Genomic DNA, 14,475 nt, shown 5'->3' with positions numbered 1-14,475 from the left:
TCACACACAGGCACCTCCATTTGTTTATGTGGTCAATTTGTACACCTAAGTCTATAGTCCAACTGAGATTTACTTTACTGAATGCTAATATACACCTAAGAATTCTTCCTCTCATTTTTTTTTCTAAAGAATGATTAACCAAAGCATGATTTGGGCAATAGTTATTTGGCTGTGAAAGCGTGTTTTGTCACCTATTCCTGTTTTTTTTCAGTACCACACCTGGGGATCATCTACCTGCTAGTTCTACCTCATGTTTACAGGTACCACTATTCACGTGGTCACAGTTGCACAAACTGAAGAAACAGCACTTGGGAAAAAGTATGCAGGCTCCAGAGGACTCCTACAGATCTAAGCTCATAAAGTAACATAATCATCATCTTCTAGTTCTGTGGTTGGGGGAAAACAAAAAAAGGTCATATTTGACGAATGACTGAATCTGTCTTAGAAACGTCATAAAGAAATCCAGTCATCCAGCAGGTGTGCATGGTGCTAACTTAACTTATCCAGGGCTTGTACAATACTTAGTACATGCAAAACACTCTTGAGAAACTTATGTTGAATCGGCTAAAGTCCAACATTGCCCCACAGAAGAGATAAAAACAACAGCTTGACACGACTCAAAAGGCCTCCTGGTCTGTGTGGTGTGTTCACACCCCAAATACCAACAATTTAGGAGGCCCAGGCAGGAGGACTGCTTTAAGTCAGGAGTTCCATACAAGCCTGGGCAACAAAGTAAGAATCTGTCTCTACAAATAAAAACTAACTGAGCATGCATGTATGTAGTCCCAGCTAGTCAGGAAGCTGATGCAAAAGGATCACTTGAGCCCAAAAGTTGGAGGCTGCAGTGAGCCAAGATTACGTCACTGCACTTCAGCCTGGGTGACAGAGACTCTGCCTCAAAAAAAAAAGGGCGGGGAGGAGAAGAGGCCTCCTGATGCCATATGCTGCTGAGTGATGAACACTGCTCTGTAGGAAAATTTTGGCAATCTTAAATTCCCTTATCTACAGTCATTTCTTGAGGACTCGTTGTGAAAATGAATCTAGATGCAGTTTATAAAGCAAATCCAATAAACCAAGTCCAAAATAGCCATAAAGTCAACAAAAGAACATGACCCCACAGCAGGCCTCACTTCTGTTGTCAGTGACAACATCACACCCAGGCTGGTGGTTCCCTTGTTGGGAGCAGTGCTGTTTAACTCTGAATAGAACCAGGCTGCCCCAGAAGCATCCACACCCATTTCAGACAGTGATTGTGCCAAGGCCTTTCCCAGTGCAATGTGGACTAAACATACCAAAGCGTTTGTTGAAGGGAACAGCAAAGGAAGTCAGCTGCAAGACCACACACAGATCACACTTGGTGTGAAAATGGACCTCGTGAGGGTGTCAACATCTGTGCCACAGCAGCAGCATTCTCAACAGAGTGTGTTCTGAAGGGGTGAGCAGTGTTCCTTACCAGCACCAGGAATGTAGAAGCTTTGCCAGCACATACAGGCAGAAAGCAAATTATAACAACCAGAACACAGTGAGTTTCACTTACAGAATTAGACCTACAATCTGGTCTCAACCAGACACAAACACTGCCTGCTTAGGTCTTGTGTAATTTAGAGCAGCCTCAAATATGTTTTCCATCTCTTCATATGAGAGGCAGGTTCAACTTTCTCAGTGTCACCACTCCCCTTTAATGCACTTCCAATTGCATGTGAAATTTATCACCCATCTATGGGCTCTGGGCCTCCTGAGATCACCAGGACTCTGCGAACTGACACACCCACGGGCCTGGGAAAGAAAGGCATTTCTTTCATTCTTCTAAGAGTGCTCCAATGATGTCAGAAAAACATTTTCACAATGTCTTTCTGACATCAATGGAGCACTTTTAGAAGAAATGGGCTGCAAGAAAAAGCCAGATGGAAGGTGCAGAGGACATCCTGGCAAACAGGTCAGTACGCCCTCTCTGGCTCTGGGATGTTCGCTAACAGGTGAAGATATTTTCACTTCTCAAAATCCTTTGGCCACAATATTCCCCTTCTCATAAATCTTTGGCAGCGGCACCCTTCCACCTGTGTTCCAAATACCACCATCTGGCTTTCAGGGTCTCTCGTGTGGCACCTCCTCTCTCTCAGCTCCCTCTACTTCTTTATGTATGGGTCATGGTGGTCAAGTCATAGCTGCCTTCTTTTGCATCTGTCACCTCCTAAGGGAAAAGGACGTTTTCTCTTCCGGCTACTGAAATCCTATCATCCTTAAAGAGCTAGCGCCAAACAACCTCATGCATGAGACCCCATAGGCAGCTCACACAGCAGCAGACTTCATTTTTTTCTATTGTTTACTTGTGCCTCAGTTGGCACGTAGTCTTTCACTGGAGTCATGCTGGGAGTCACTTCTATTGGTGATATACCTACGGTTGAGATACTATAAGTAATGGGAAATATCTTTCTTCCCACCTCCGTTGCTTGTCCCAACATTTAGGGCTGGGTTTTAGAAGCAGTGGTGAATAGATGAATGCCCCTCCTTCCTGCTATCAGGCTCTCATGACCTGGGGCACAGTCCAGTGCCCAGAAGGTTAGCAGGTGAGCCCTGATGGAAGTGGGTGAGGTGAGCAGGAGAGAGCAGTCTGTCCCTTAGCAGAGCTCCAGGGGTCTATGGGATGAGAGGGCATGTCTCATTTACCACCAGGCATCTGCTTCTCAACTCCAGCATTTGTTGCCAGGTGGGAATATGGGTCCCATGTTGCTAGATATTACTATTTTTAAAGAAAATCCAGAAATGGGGATTTTTAAGTGAAATATTTTGATGTGTAAGGACTACTTACCAATGTAAATTAAAAAAAAATGTACTCAGCCGAGCATGGAGGCTCACATCTATAATCAATCCCAGGATTTTGAAAGGCTGAGGTAGGCAGATCACAAAGTCAGGAGATTGAGACCATCCTGGCTAACATGGTGAAACCGTGTCTCTACAGGGTTAATTGTAAAAAATACAATTAGCCAAGTGAGGTGACACATGCCTGTAATCCCAGGTACTTGGGAGGCTGAGGCAGGAGAATTGCTTGAATCCGGGAAGTGGAGGTTGCAGTGAGCTGAGGTTGCACAATTGCACTCCAGCCCAGGCAAGCAAATGAGACTCCATCTCAAAAAAAAAAAAACTGTGGGCAATCAGAAGTATGTCTATGGGTTCAGGTTGACTTTGGGCCCTGTGATCTGGAACCTCTACTGATGGTCTTTGGAACAATTAATTAAGGGTGCCATCATACATGTAACATTGAAAATAAAAGACGCAGTGTCTGCCCTCATGGAACTTGAAACCTCGTTCTGGAAACATAAGATGTATACATGGAAATACGAGCAAGAAATGGTGGCACATGTTGATATTGTGGAATTAGGACTTCAGACTTTTTGAAGCCAAGGGCTGCAGTGGACTAGGGGTCCACTCCACTGTCACAGGCTTCTTTCTTATTGAAATAAATTCTCAGAGATGGGGAGATATTGGTCAAAGGAGATATAACTATAATTCGAAAGGGGGAATTTTTTATTTTACTAAACCAGTTCTCAGACCCGCAATATTTTTTTTAAGCCCAAATAGGCAAACAGAGAGAGAATAGATAGGTGACTGCTTGGGCTAGGGGAGAGGATAGGTGGGTAGGGGGAGAGAAGTGGAGAATGAATACTTAAGGTTATGAGGTTTCTTTTTTAGGCAGTAAAAATGTTTTAAAATTGATCGTGGTGATTGACGCACAACTTTGAGCACAGTAAAAACCACTGGATTGTACATTGGAAGAAGGTGAATTACATGATGTGAAATACATCTCAAAGCTGTTGAAATCATAAAGTAAAATAAGCTCTCTAGCACACAGGAAACCTGATGACAGCCAGTCTCTTTAATTTTCACCTCCCACTATTTCTTGGGTCATGAGAGGCCAAAACAACAACTAATGATGAAAACTTACTATGCAGAGGGCCCCATGTATTAAGTGCTTCATTCCATTCAAACCTCACGGCAACCCCACAAGGGTGAATTACTATCCTCACTTTACAGTTGAGAAAAAAGGGAGGTGGTACATTAAGTAATCTGCTCAAGGTCACAGAGAAACTGTGAAGCCAGGACTTGAGCCCAAGGTGACCAACTCCAAAGCCTTTGCTCTGTGCTCCAGGCTACGCTGCATTGCATAAACTCAGTTAGGAGAGGCAGAGGAAAGCACAGAGGCGACACTGATATCATGTGACTACAAGAGTGAAGGTGTGTCTGAAAAGCATCTCAGTCTGGCTAAATGTATGGAATGGTGCAGATTAGAAAGGGGGAAAAAAGAACTGGCGGCCAGCCATGCTGTGAGCCTATACAATTCAGTTAACAGGAAAGCTGGTGCACCGTAGTATAATATGTATACATTTATGTATAATGTATACATTCATAATATGTATAAGTTTAGCATAAAACAGGTCTCATACCACACACAGTAATAGTTTCACCTATATAAGGCAGTTCACCTTGTTCATGTCTTTGCTGGTGTCACTATTTGAGTTTAAAGGGTTTTGGCATCTTCTTCCTGAGCTACTTGATAGTAGAGGCTGCCATTTGAGATCTTCTTCCCCTGCCACCTCAGGACTTAACACCTAGCAGGTGTTCAAGTATTTTAAAATGAATGAAACTTGGAGAACTTATACATTTCAAGAGGGAAGGCAGGAAATAAATCATATCTAACCTCTTAGAAATGTACAGATGTGGGGCCCGGTGTGGCAGCACACACCTATAATCCCAGCACTTTGGGAGGTCGAGGCAGGAGAATTGCTTGAGCCCAGGAATTAAGAGACCAGACTGGGTAACACAGTGAGACCCTGTCCCTGCATATAATTTTTTTTTTTTTTTTTGAGACAGAGTCTCACTCCATCACCCAGACTGGAGTGCAGTGGCACTATCTCAGCTCACAGCAACCTCCACCTCCCAGGTTCAAGTGATTCTCCTGCCTCAGCCTCCCGAGGAGCTGGGACTACAGGTACAGGCACGTGCTACCACATCCAACTAATTTATTATTTTCAGTAGAGGGGGGGTTTCACCATGTTGGCCAGGCTGGTCTCAAATTTCTGACCTCAGGTGATCTGCCCCCTCCTTGGCATCACAAAGTGCTGGGATTACAGGTGTAAACCACTGTGCCCAGCCCCTACAAATAATTTTTTAAATAATTAGCTGGGTATAGTGGCCTGCACCTATGGTCCCAGCTACTTGGGAGGTTGAGGCAGGAGAATATCTTGAGCCTGGGAGGTCGAAGCTGTAGTGAGCAGTGATCATGGGCCACTGTACTCCAGTCTGGGTGACACAGCAAGATCCCCATCTCAAAAAAAAAAAAAAAAAAAAAAACCGAAATGTATAGATGTAATAAAACTACCTCTGAGGAATACAAGGAAACAGCTGGCACAAGATTTAGGAGAGAGGCTGGGCTGGGTTGGGAGGTGGGACCACATAGTCTGAGGTGCATGCAGTCACCTTCAAGTTTCTGTGTTGGGGGTGGGCTCACAAGGGTTAGATGTTATATAGTAATGAAATCAATAGGCTGGGGGTGGTGGCTCATGTCTGTCATCCCAGCACTTTGGGAGGCTGTGGTGGGTGGATCACCTGGGTAAAACTTCATGCCTACCAAAAATACAAATATTAGCTGGGCATGGTGGCGCATACCTATAGTCCCAGCAACTTCGGAGGCTGAGGCAGGAGAATTGCTTGAACCTGGGATGTGGAGATTGTAGTGAGCCAAGACTGCACCGCTGCATTCCAGCCTGGGTGACAGAGCAAGACTCCATGTCCAAAAAAAAAAAGGAAGAAAGAAAGAAATGAAACCAATAGAAGAGTATCCTGCATGGACCGGTGTTAAGTGTGAACCAGGGACCATGACTAATCTAGTATTGTGTTACCTGAGGTCCCAGTGTAAATAATACATAAAACCACAAGACACACAGGAGTAAGGCCCTCTTCGGGGAATCAATAGAAACCACATGTAGTAAACTAAATTGCCAAATCTAAAAACAGTGTGGGCAGTTTAAATAAGGGGTTCTGAAGATGGAGTCCACTTACTTTGAATAGACAACAAGCACTAATCCCTGAAACTGGACACCAAATTGTTTGTGCGCATCTCTTCTGGGAGGAAGGTGTGCTGCATCCAGATTCTCAAAAGGATTATCTAAAAAGAGTTAAAACTAGAGTTGGAGAGTAATGAATCTGAAGCAGCAGCACTGCAGCAGACACTGTGTGCCATAGGCCATAGAACCAAGTCTCAGGACGCTCCGGTAGAATGGTGAATGGGGTGAAAGCAGTTGGATTGCATCCCCACGCAGATGAGATCATTATTCCCCAATGATTGCCAACTTGCTGAAGAAAATGAGGCCAAGAAAAAAAACAAGGCAACAGACCACCAAAGCTAATACCATCCTATCCTCTCCTCTCCAGGTCTGATTTTCCCAGAAATGAGCGACACCATTCCAAACATTCTGAACTTTCTGAATAAAACCCTGAAACCCAAGGGGGATATTTTTCTGGCTTCTTCCAGGTAAAGGCTATTGATTTTGAAAGATGAAAGTGGCCAAGTAACACATACAGGAATCTGAAACAGAATTTTTATTTTTAGGAACTCTGTGTGAGACACTAGAATGATGGCTCCTAGCTGGAGAGAAAGGGCATCTCATGGGCACGGGTGGAGTTTTGCTATGGACAAACTGACAAGGTAAGTTTTAATATGAAATTTGGAAAGTGGAGGAAAACAGGTAAAATTTATATCCTGGCAGCAGTAGAAGACAGTAAATACGATAGGTTACTACAGAAGGAAGGGATTTCAAACCTAATAGGAAAAAATAAAAGGGAGCTGGAATATCATTATAAATGCATAGTCGATGAGTAGTAAACATCATGAATTTACAATTACAAAGGAAAAGGGATCTCATACAAATATAGCAACAGGAAGGTACCATTTGTTCAATAAAAGCCATTCGGATGGAGGGTTCAGGACAGCAGCTCTGTGGGTCAAGATGACTTTACAGTTAACCACGAGTTGCTGTGAGGATACATCACTGCCTGCCTGCTTCCACAGATCCCCTCTCTTTGAGAAAGCACAAGACTATACAAGGAACGGTGATGGCAGGAGTTCCTTCTAACACCAAGACTATCTGATTCAACTTAAAGCAACTTTCTCCCATATTTAACTTCCCTGTTCCATTTAGTTAGGCTAGACCTCAGGTCTGTACAGCAGACTGAGCTGATACAGGAAGCCCCTTCTCCATTTAAAAACATATGGAAATGTTGGATACAACTTAAAAAGCAAACAAAAGCCTAGTCAACCTTATAAGCAAAAAGGTCTATTCCGAGAAATAAAGAATTTCAAAGACACAGCAAATAAGGGGGTTTGAAACTAGATGGTGCCCAGGTGGCTACCTAGGTGAGGCCAGCAGTAAGTTGTGAAGACACCTCAACTTGTGGGAAACAGGTGCTGTGCCAGCATCAGGGAAGGGCTTTTGTTAGGCAAAAAATCTTCCAATATTAGTGTTCGAGAAAAGCCAAATTTTGAAGATTTGCCTTGTTGCCTAACAAATCTTCAAAATTTGGCTTTTCTCGAACACTAACTCGACTAGGTATTGGATAAAGGGTTAACATTCTGCCATAGGTGATCTGCAGGTTATCTGGAGTATGATGAATTGAGATCAAACATTTAAATTCTCATGTGAAACCCCTTATGGGGAGAAAAAGCCTCTAATGTATCCCTCTATATGCTTGGAACCGGGAATAAGAAACTACTGGCCCACTGCAATGTGGTATCCCACCCTCCCTAAACCTACAGCTTCAAGTCAGATGAGGCCCTAATCCATGGCTCCTTTTGGTGACTTTAAAAACCCAAGAACCTACTCGCTTTTGCTTTTCTCCCCAGCAATAGGTTTTGCTAAACATATTTCTTGCATTTCAGAGTCAATGCTTTGACATCCTAATTTTCTAAACTTTTATGAAAACTTGAAAGATATACTAAAAATATGCTCGGGATTTTATGTCAAGCCTCAATTTTTAGGTGCTTCTATAACTTCAAAGTAATTTAATTATGCAGGAAGGTTGGTTTAATAAAGGTTCATTAATGCCCAAGACAACATTCCTTTCTCCTTAAAGGGGAAAAGCCTTATTCTGCTAGATGGATAGATTAAAACCAAGCAAGTTTTTACACTTAAGCTAATTAAGACCAGGGGAGCCAGGAATGAAGTGGTTTCCTGTCCCAGCATCCAAGTAACATGCTGTCGGGCAGACTACACTCACTCCAGGCAGTAAAGGGGCAACAGCAGCAAGGAATGACTCCACATCCCCATTTTCATCTCCCCTCTTTCCCTCACAGTTTTTACTGGCTACCAGTGCAACTAAGTCAACAGCAAGCTTCCTCTACCATATAGGCTTTCCTTCTTCCCTAAACCCACTCAACCCTTAGCCTCCATTACTAATTTTTCCCTGTTAACTGAAGCCACCAAACATCTGCTGCCTGCCTTCCCTGCCTTAGATGCTTCTGAACAAATTGTGATTAAATGATTCACTGTTCAGTTTTGCAAAATTAAAAAGAAAAAGAAAAGAAAGAAAGGATAGGGGAAGAAGCTCAAAACAAATAAAGCAATCCCAGGGTTCTGCTGGAATGCACACAGAGCTTCTACAGGAAATGACTGTTTACTAGTCCCTTAAAAAACTCACTTAGGCCAAGCTGCCACTTCTTTATTGAGATTTGCCAAAGTCTGTTCTCCAGGGCTGATAACCTACACAAGGATAGCTCTGACACTGGGTTTACTTTGAAAAGTTTTCTCCAGTTACCATCAGCTGCCAGTCTGTTTTGACAATATATACATAGTTTTCCTACAGGCTCATCGTTGTCATTCTTTTGGACAAGTTCATTTATTAGCAGTCATTGAGATATGCCGACTGTATGTGCAGGGGACAGAAAAACACACGCTTATACACACAAGGTATGTTAGAGGTCTAAAACTGGAAAAAACTTAACACATAATTAGCCTCTGCTTACAGAGGTGAGACACAGCTTATCAGATTTTGTGACTTCTGCTCCCATTCTCCAGTCCCCCATATACCTTCTACTTTGCCCTTAGCCCCAACACAGAAGAAAATTTGCTTTTAAAAAAACACTATTTTCTAGGGATATAGAAGCTTCAGATTTTTAACTATACGGCATCTGTGTTAGAACACTGACTTGACATACTCTCAACCCTATTTTTCATCAACAATGCCTGCTTACTGCCAAGTTTAGTTGTGACTTTAAACTGCACCCAATCTAGCAAAATAATAATTGACTGCGGGCTACCAGTAAAGCGCACACAATTTTTCCTTTCAGATCCTGTGAGCCACCAAGCCAGGAAATCTTTTCGTGTCCACTCCCCTTCCCATTTGTAGAGAGAAGCCACTACTCAGGACGGGGGAGCTGGACTTGGGGAATACAAGGGTTCCCACATTTCAGCCCAGCCTCCCTCTTGCCCCACTGAGAATCTACCCAGGGGCCTGAACTTACAAGAGGTAGACAGGCATGATGAGCTGGGCCGGCTCTCCGGGCTTGTGTTCCTACCTCGTCACGCGTTCTGGTCCTCCTTGCTCAAGAGGTGTGGGGATGGGTGTGGTGGAGGCACAGTCTGGGGTTGGTCTTGCCTGCCACGCGCCTGTTCAGTAGCCTTTTAATGAACTCAGTGACTCAGCGCCGCCCCTCCCCCACCGGCCTCGGATCTCACTCCTCTCAGTCGCACTGATGCCCATGTGATAGCTCGTTGTCTCCACCGAGACTAATCCCATATCAATAAGAGCTTTCAGCAGAACCCAGACCAGATTACTCTGTCTCACAACCACTTTGCTGACCTGCCCGGGGGGCCACCAAATACTCCCTGAGCGCATACTATTTACAGAAGAGTCAACATAAGCCAGATCACTTGGTGTGATTATTTCACTTCCAAAGTTTGTGGCTTTAACAAAGCAAACCCACATTCAACCACTCAACCAGGCACCGTGCAAGCCACCAGAATGAACAAACAACGCTGGATCTTACACACATGCAATAATCAAATTATTACAAATAAAGGCTACCTGTGAAAGGACAGGTTTAGACGAGGGCTAGATACCAGATGTGTGGAGTTTGCTGTTAGATTTCTTTGCCATAGATCCAGGGCAAAGCAAACACTGCATTTCTTTGTCAGATTAATGTGGACTTATCATGATACAATTTATAAGAAGGCTTTTAAAAAGTCTCCAAGATTGGTTCTTAACTTTGCCCATTCAGATTCTTAAGAGCAAACCAAACTTGAGGAGAGATGCAAACTGAGTACAGACTCAATATCCCTTACTTTTCCATCCTTCCTTTTCCTGTAATTTTTATCCCACTGGTCTCTATCCGTAGCTTTTCTGGGTGGCTGAGATGAGTAAGAGGAATGAGTATAAAGCCTGTAAACACGGTCAAGGAGGTGACTGGGAGTAACTAGTTCTGTGCCTAGAGAATGGAATTAAGGATGTGTGAGAACCATTATGGCATTATGGGCAAGAACAAGAATGCCAGGGCATACTTAAAATCATCACAAAGCCTCTTTCTAGCGCTAAGTGTGAAGTAATGAAGCCATCACGTGGCAGATGAAGCCCTTCGCACACAACTCCCTTCCTCAGAAAAGCTCTATTTATTGATCTTGAAATACAGATTTTTAGTTCTAAAACTGAGGATAGCTACTTAAAATTCAATCTATTTCCCTCAGAAACACATTAAAATTGTACAAAAATATGCACCAAATAAAAATTTATTTTTACTATTAAAATACTTGATGCTCATTTCATCAAGTCTCTGTTCTCTCAATGCAGTTGGGCAGATCTGAGGTTGCTGCAGAGAATATCCGAGGAGAAATGCCAGGGAGAGAGCCAGCAGGCCCTGGGCTGCAGAGTGTGTGCTCCAAGCAGAGAAGCATGGCTGGCAGGAAACCAGGACAAATCATGCAAGGAAAGAGCCATTACAAAGCCGTTCTCTGTCCCACAGTTATGATCACAGGGGAGGGTAATTCCAGCTACTTCTGATCATAATACCTTTTGCCATTTGTCAGACAGCAGACCTCTAATTCAAGGTGGATTAGTCTGGAGAACTAAACTGAACCAATTTTGAAGTCTTACTTTTATATCCAACAACTGATCAATGCAAATGTGAGTAATACAGAAAACAGGCAAACACCTGGAATGAAAAGTGGAACCCTGAAATAACTCCCCCACATTCAACAGATGACGAGGCTGACACAGGGAGTTTTGGGCTATAGGCTGGTTTTATAGCCAAAGCCAAAGAGAATTCCAACACCAAAGACTGCTTCCTATTCTTGGGTGAAGGAAGCAGGCAATTCACATGCCAGTCTCAGTCTTTTCCTCCTTTCCCTCTCCCTCCACCCCTGCCTCACTAGTATTTTTCTCGATGAGTTTCCCTTGATATATTTTATGTATATATTTGGAGACTCAGCCTGCAGCTTTCACAGGAAGCGCTGATGCAGTGCAAAGAGCAGGATCTAAGAATCAGAGGAGGCAGGCTTAAGATCTAGAATACATAGTTAAAGGCCTAGAGGCAAGGAGCTTCACTCTTGAGGCTTGATTTCCTCAGCTTTAATGAGAACATTACCTGCCCTGCTTGCTTACTAAATAGGACTGACCTGGTGGTCAGGTATGTGAATGTGGGCTTGTATCACAGAGAAGGTGGGCAAAACAGGATGGAGAAAACAAAGTCTGAGGTCCTGCTCTGCCATGTCCCTTGTGGGGCTTCCCTTCCTCTTCTAGGCTGCGTTTGTAAAATGCAGACAGTCATACCTGCTCTGTGTATCTACCAGGGTCAACAGCAATCTTAAGCAATGCATTTGAAGGTAAATATTACAAAACTTACGATGCTATGAAAGGGCATGTTCTTACCAGTCTGTCCAAAGACTATGTTTTAAAAGCATGAATAGGTCTAAGGTTGAAAAAAAGTCTTATAGAGTATTTTTATATTACACTATAGAAAAACATCTTATTTGCTTTAAATAAGAGAAATCCAAGTTTCAAGTCAGCAGATTAGAGGTGAGAGGGTAGTGAAACCATGAGGAGTGCCATGGGGTAGAGAGCATTCTCCCAAATAAGATGACTGAAGCCAGAGCTAACAGGGCGAAGAAGGACGTTCAGTCGACCCATTGCATAGACCAGCTTTGGGGTCCAGGGTACCTCAATAGATGGTTCCTGAAGCCACTCCACAGGGATGGGTCCTTTCTTGTTGCTTCACTGCCTAGCCCTTTTGTAAGCCTAAAGTCGGCAGCAAGCACTGTGTGCTGGCATCCGAAGTGAGCAGCAGCGGCTACACCACTGGACAACTCAATCCTACAGAACTGTTCCAAAACTGAAGTTCAGATGACAGGTCACTGGAGCTTGGAGTCATCGACTCTGGACACCTTATTTTACAAACAGGAAAACTGAGGCCTCGAGGCAAGGTGGAGGCACTTTCCCAAGAAAGGCAGCATGCAAGCTCTACCGAGTGTCCTGGTCTTCAGGTGCCCCATCCAGGGTATACTCACTACCTTGGGATGTTTTTCCTTCTAACTGGAATCCCACCCATTTGCTAGTATGTGTACAATACCATAGAGCCTTAAAAATTATCTTTGACAATTTTCTCCTCTTGGCTTTATAAAAATCTATCCTTTCCTTATGCAAGTTATTTTCCAAATATTTAATTTTTTTGGGATGGGTCCAGTAACTCACGCCTATAATCCCAGCATTTTGGGAGGCTGAGGCAGGTGGATCATTTGAGGCCAGATGTTCGAGACCAGCCTGGGCAACATAACAAAAACTCTATCTCTACTAAAAAAACAAAAATTAACCAGGCATAGTAGTGCGTGCCTGTAATCCCAACTACTAGGGATGCTGTGAAACAAGAATCACTTGAACCTGGGAGGCAGAGGTTGCAGTGAGCCAAGACTATGACATTATACTCTACCCTGGGTGACAGAACAGACTGTCTCAAAAAATAAAAAAATAAAGTTTTCAGACACTTTGAGTAACCCTAGTCTTGAATCATCCTGTACCTGCAAAGTAAGTAAATAGGTGATTTATTTTATGAATCCTTCTTAATATCTGTATAGCTCCTTACAGTTTTTGTAAGCTTTTGATCATTTGATCATCACAACAGCTCTGTGATGTAAGCAAGACAGGGATCATTACCCTTAATTTTTGTGGTATTATAGAGAGATGAAATGACTCATCTAGTACTAGATCTAGAATAGAATCCAGTTCTTCCTAACACTCTCTTGGTCCTCCTTCTCATTCCATTAATTCAAATAAGAGCCTTTGCATACTGGGCACTAGAGTTGGAACCAAGGGGGTAAAGATATGTAAAACAAAGTTCGGTTTTTTCTAAGCGGCTGGCATCTAGGGGACACACATACACACAAAAAGATTACAAACACGTGAATTTGGGGGTTAGAAACTTTGGAAGCAGACAGATTTGTATTTGACACTAGACCTCACTGTTTACTAGTTCCGCAACTGTGAGTAAATTATTCTGCCCCTTTAAACCACAGTGTTCTCACCTCACAGGGTTGTCAGGAGAATTGAATGAGATGGCAGAGCAAAGACGTTTAGCACTGAGTCTTGTTCATGGTAAGTATCCAGTACATATTAGCTATTTAATGACAAAAACACATGAAGGCTATTAGGAGAGCAAGGTCTGGGGACACCTGTCCTCCGTTTGTGGGGGGCAGTGTATCTGGAAGAACTGAATCTTAGAGAATGGCTCTAATGAAAGGATTGTTCTTACAAAACAATACTTATCTTCGTTCTTTTCATCTGTCCATCCATGTAGTTAGCCGATGCCTACTGTGAGCATAGCACTTTACAAAATGATTCTCAGCAGGGCTCCCTTGAATAAAGGGTTTTCCTAGGACACGTAAAATATAAGCACATTTACAAAAATTATACTCACACACCTTTTCAGAGTTATACCTACTGAGTGAAATGAGGTGTATCAATGGTCCATTCTGATCCTAGCTAGAGGTAACAGCTTAAGAGAAACACTCCTATTAACAGAACTTTAACACGATGTCCTTTGGTAACATCCTTTGACCCCTAGAGGCCACATTAATGTGGAATGCTGAATGAAAACCCTAGCTTATCAACAGAGGTGGGGCCTGAGCTACTGGAGACATCAAACATGTCTGCCTTCACCATTCACTTAAGAGAAAGAAATTATCCAGCTAAATGCTTACTCATATGCAGTATCTGCTTGCCAAAGGTACAGATAATAATTCCATACTTTCCGCTTTGTACAACGAATACAACTTCCTCCCCATTCATTCTCTCAACTGATCTGTAGCCAAATGAGCCAATCTGGATAAAGCAGAGACATAGCTAAGGTGGGCTGGCCTGTGAACTTTTTGGAAAAAGCGTTCTGCTGCTGCTGAAGATACCTATCTTCAGTACCTATCAGAGTGACATATCATAGTCACC

The 14,475-nt window shown here is 43.1% G+C and overlaps 1 protein-coding gene across 3 annotated transcripts in view; it reads right to left on the bottom strand.

Moving 5' to 3' along the window:
* Positions 1-14,475, bottom strand: part of MCC (MCC regulator of Wnt signaling pathway) — a 464,974-nt gene that overhangs the window by 181,085 nt on the left and 269,414 nt on the right. Inside the window, exon 1 of one of the 3 annotated variants that reach the window (XM_078365032.1) lies at positions 9,515-9,650. The exons of the other annotated variants lie outside the window; for them this stretch is intronic. The gene's annotated coding sequence lies outside the window, so the exon portion shown is untranslated. Of the gene's footprint in view, positions 1-9,514; positions 9,651-14,475 lie in introns of those variants that run through there. 3 annotated transcript variants of the gene reach the window in all.

Source organism: Callithrix jacchus, chromosome 2 (genome assembly GCF_049354715.1).
Source record: "Callithrix jacchus isolate 240 chromosome 2, calJac240_pri, whole genome shotgun sequence".
Taxonomy (NCBI): Eukaryota; Metazoa; Chordata; class Mammalia; order Primates; family Cebidae; genus Callithrix; species Callithrix jacchus.
The sequence above is the reverse complement of the archived record's forward strand: the minus strand, read 5'-3'. Positions and strand labels throughout refer to the sequence as shown.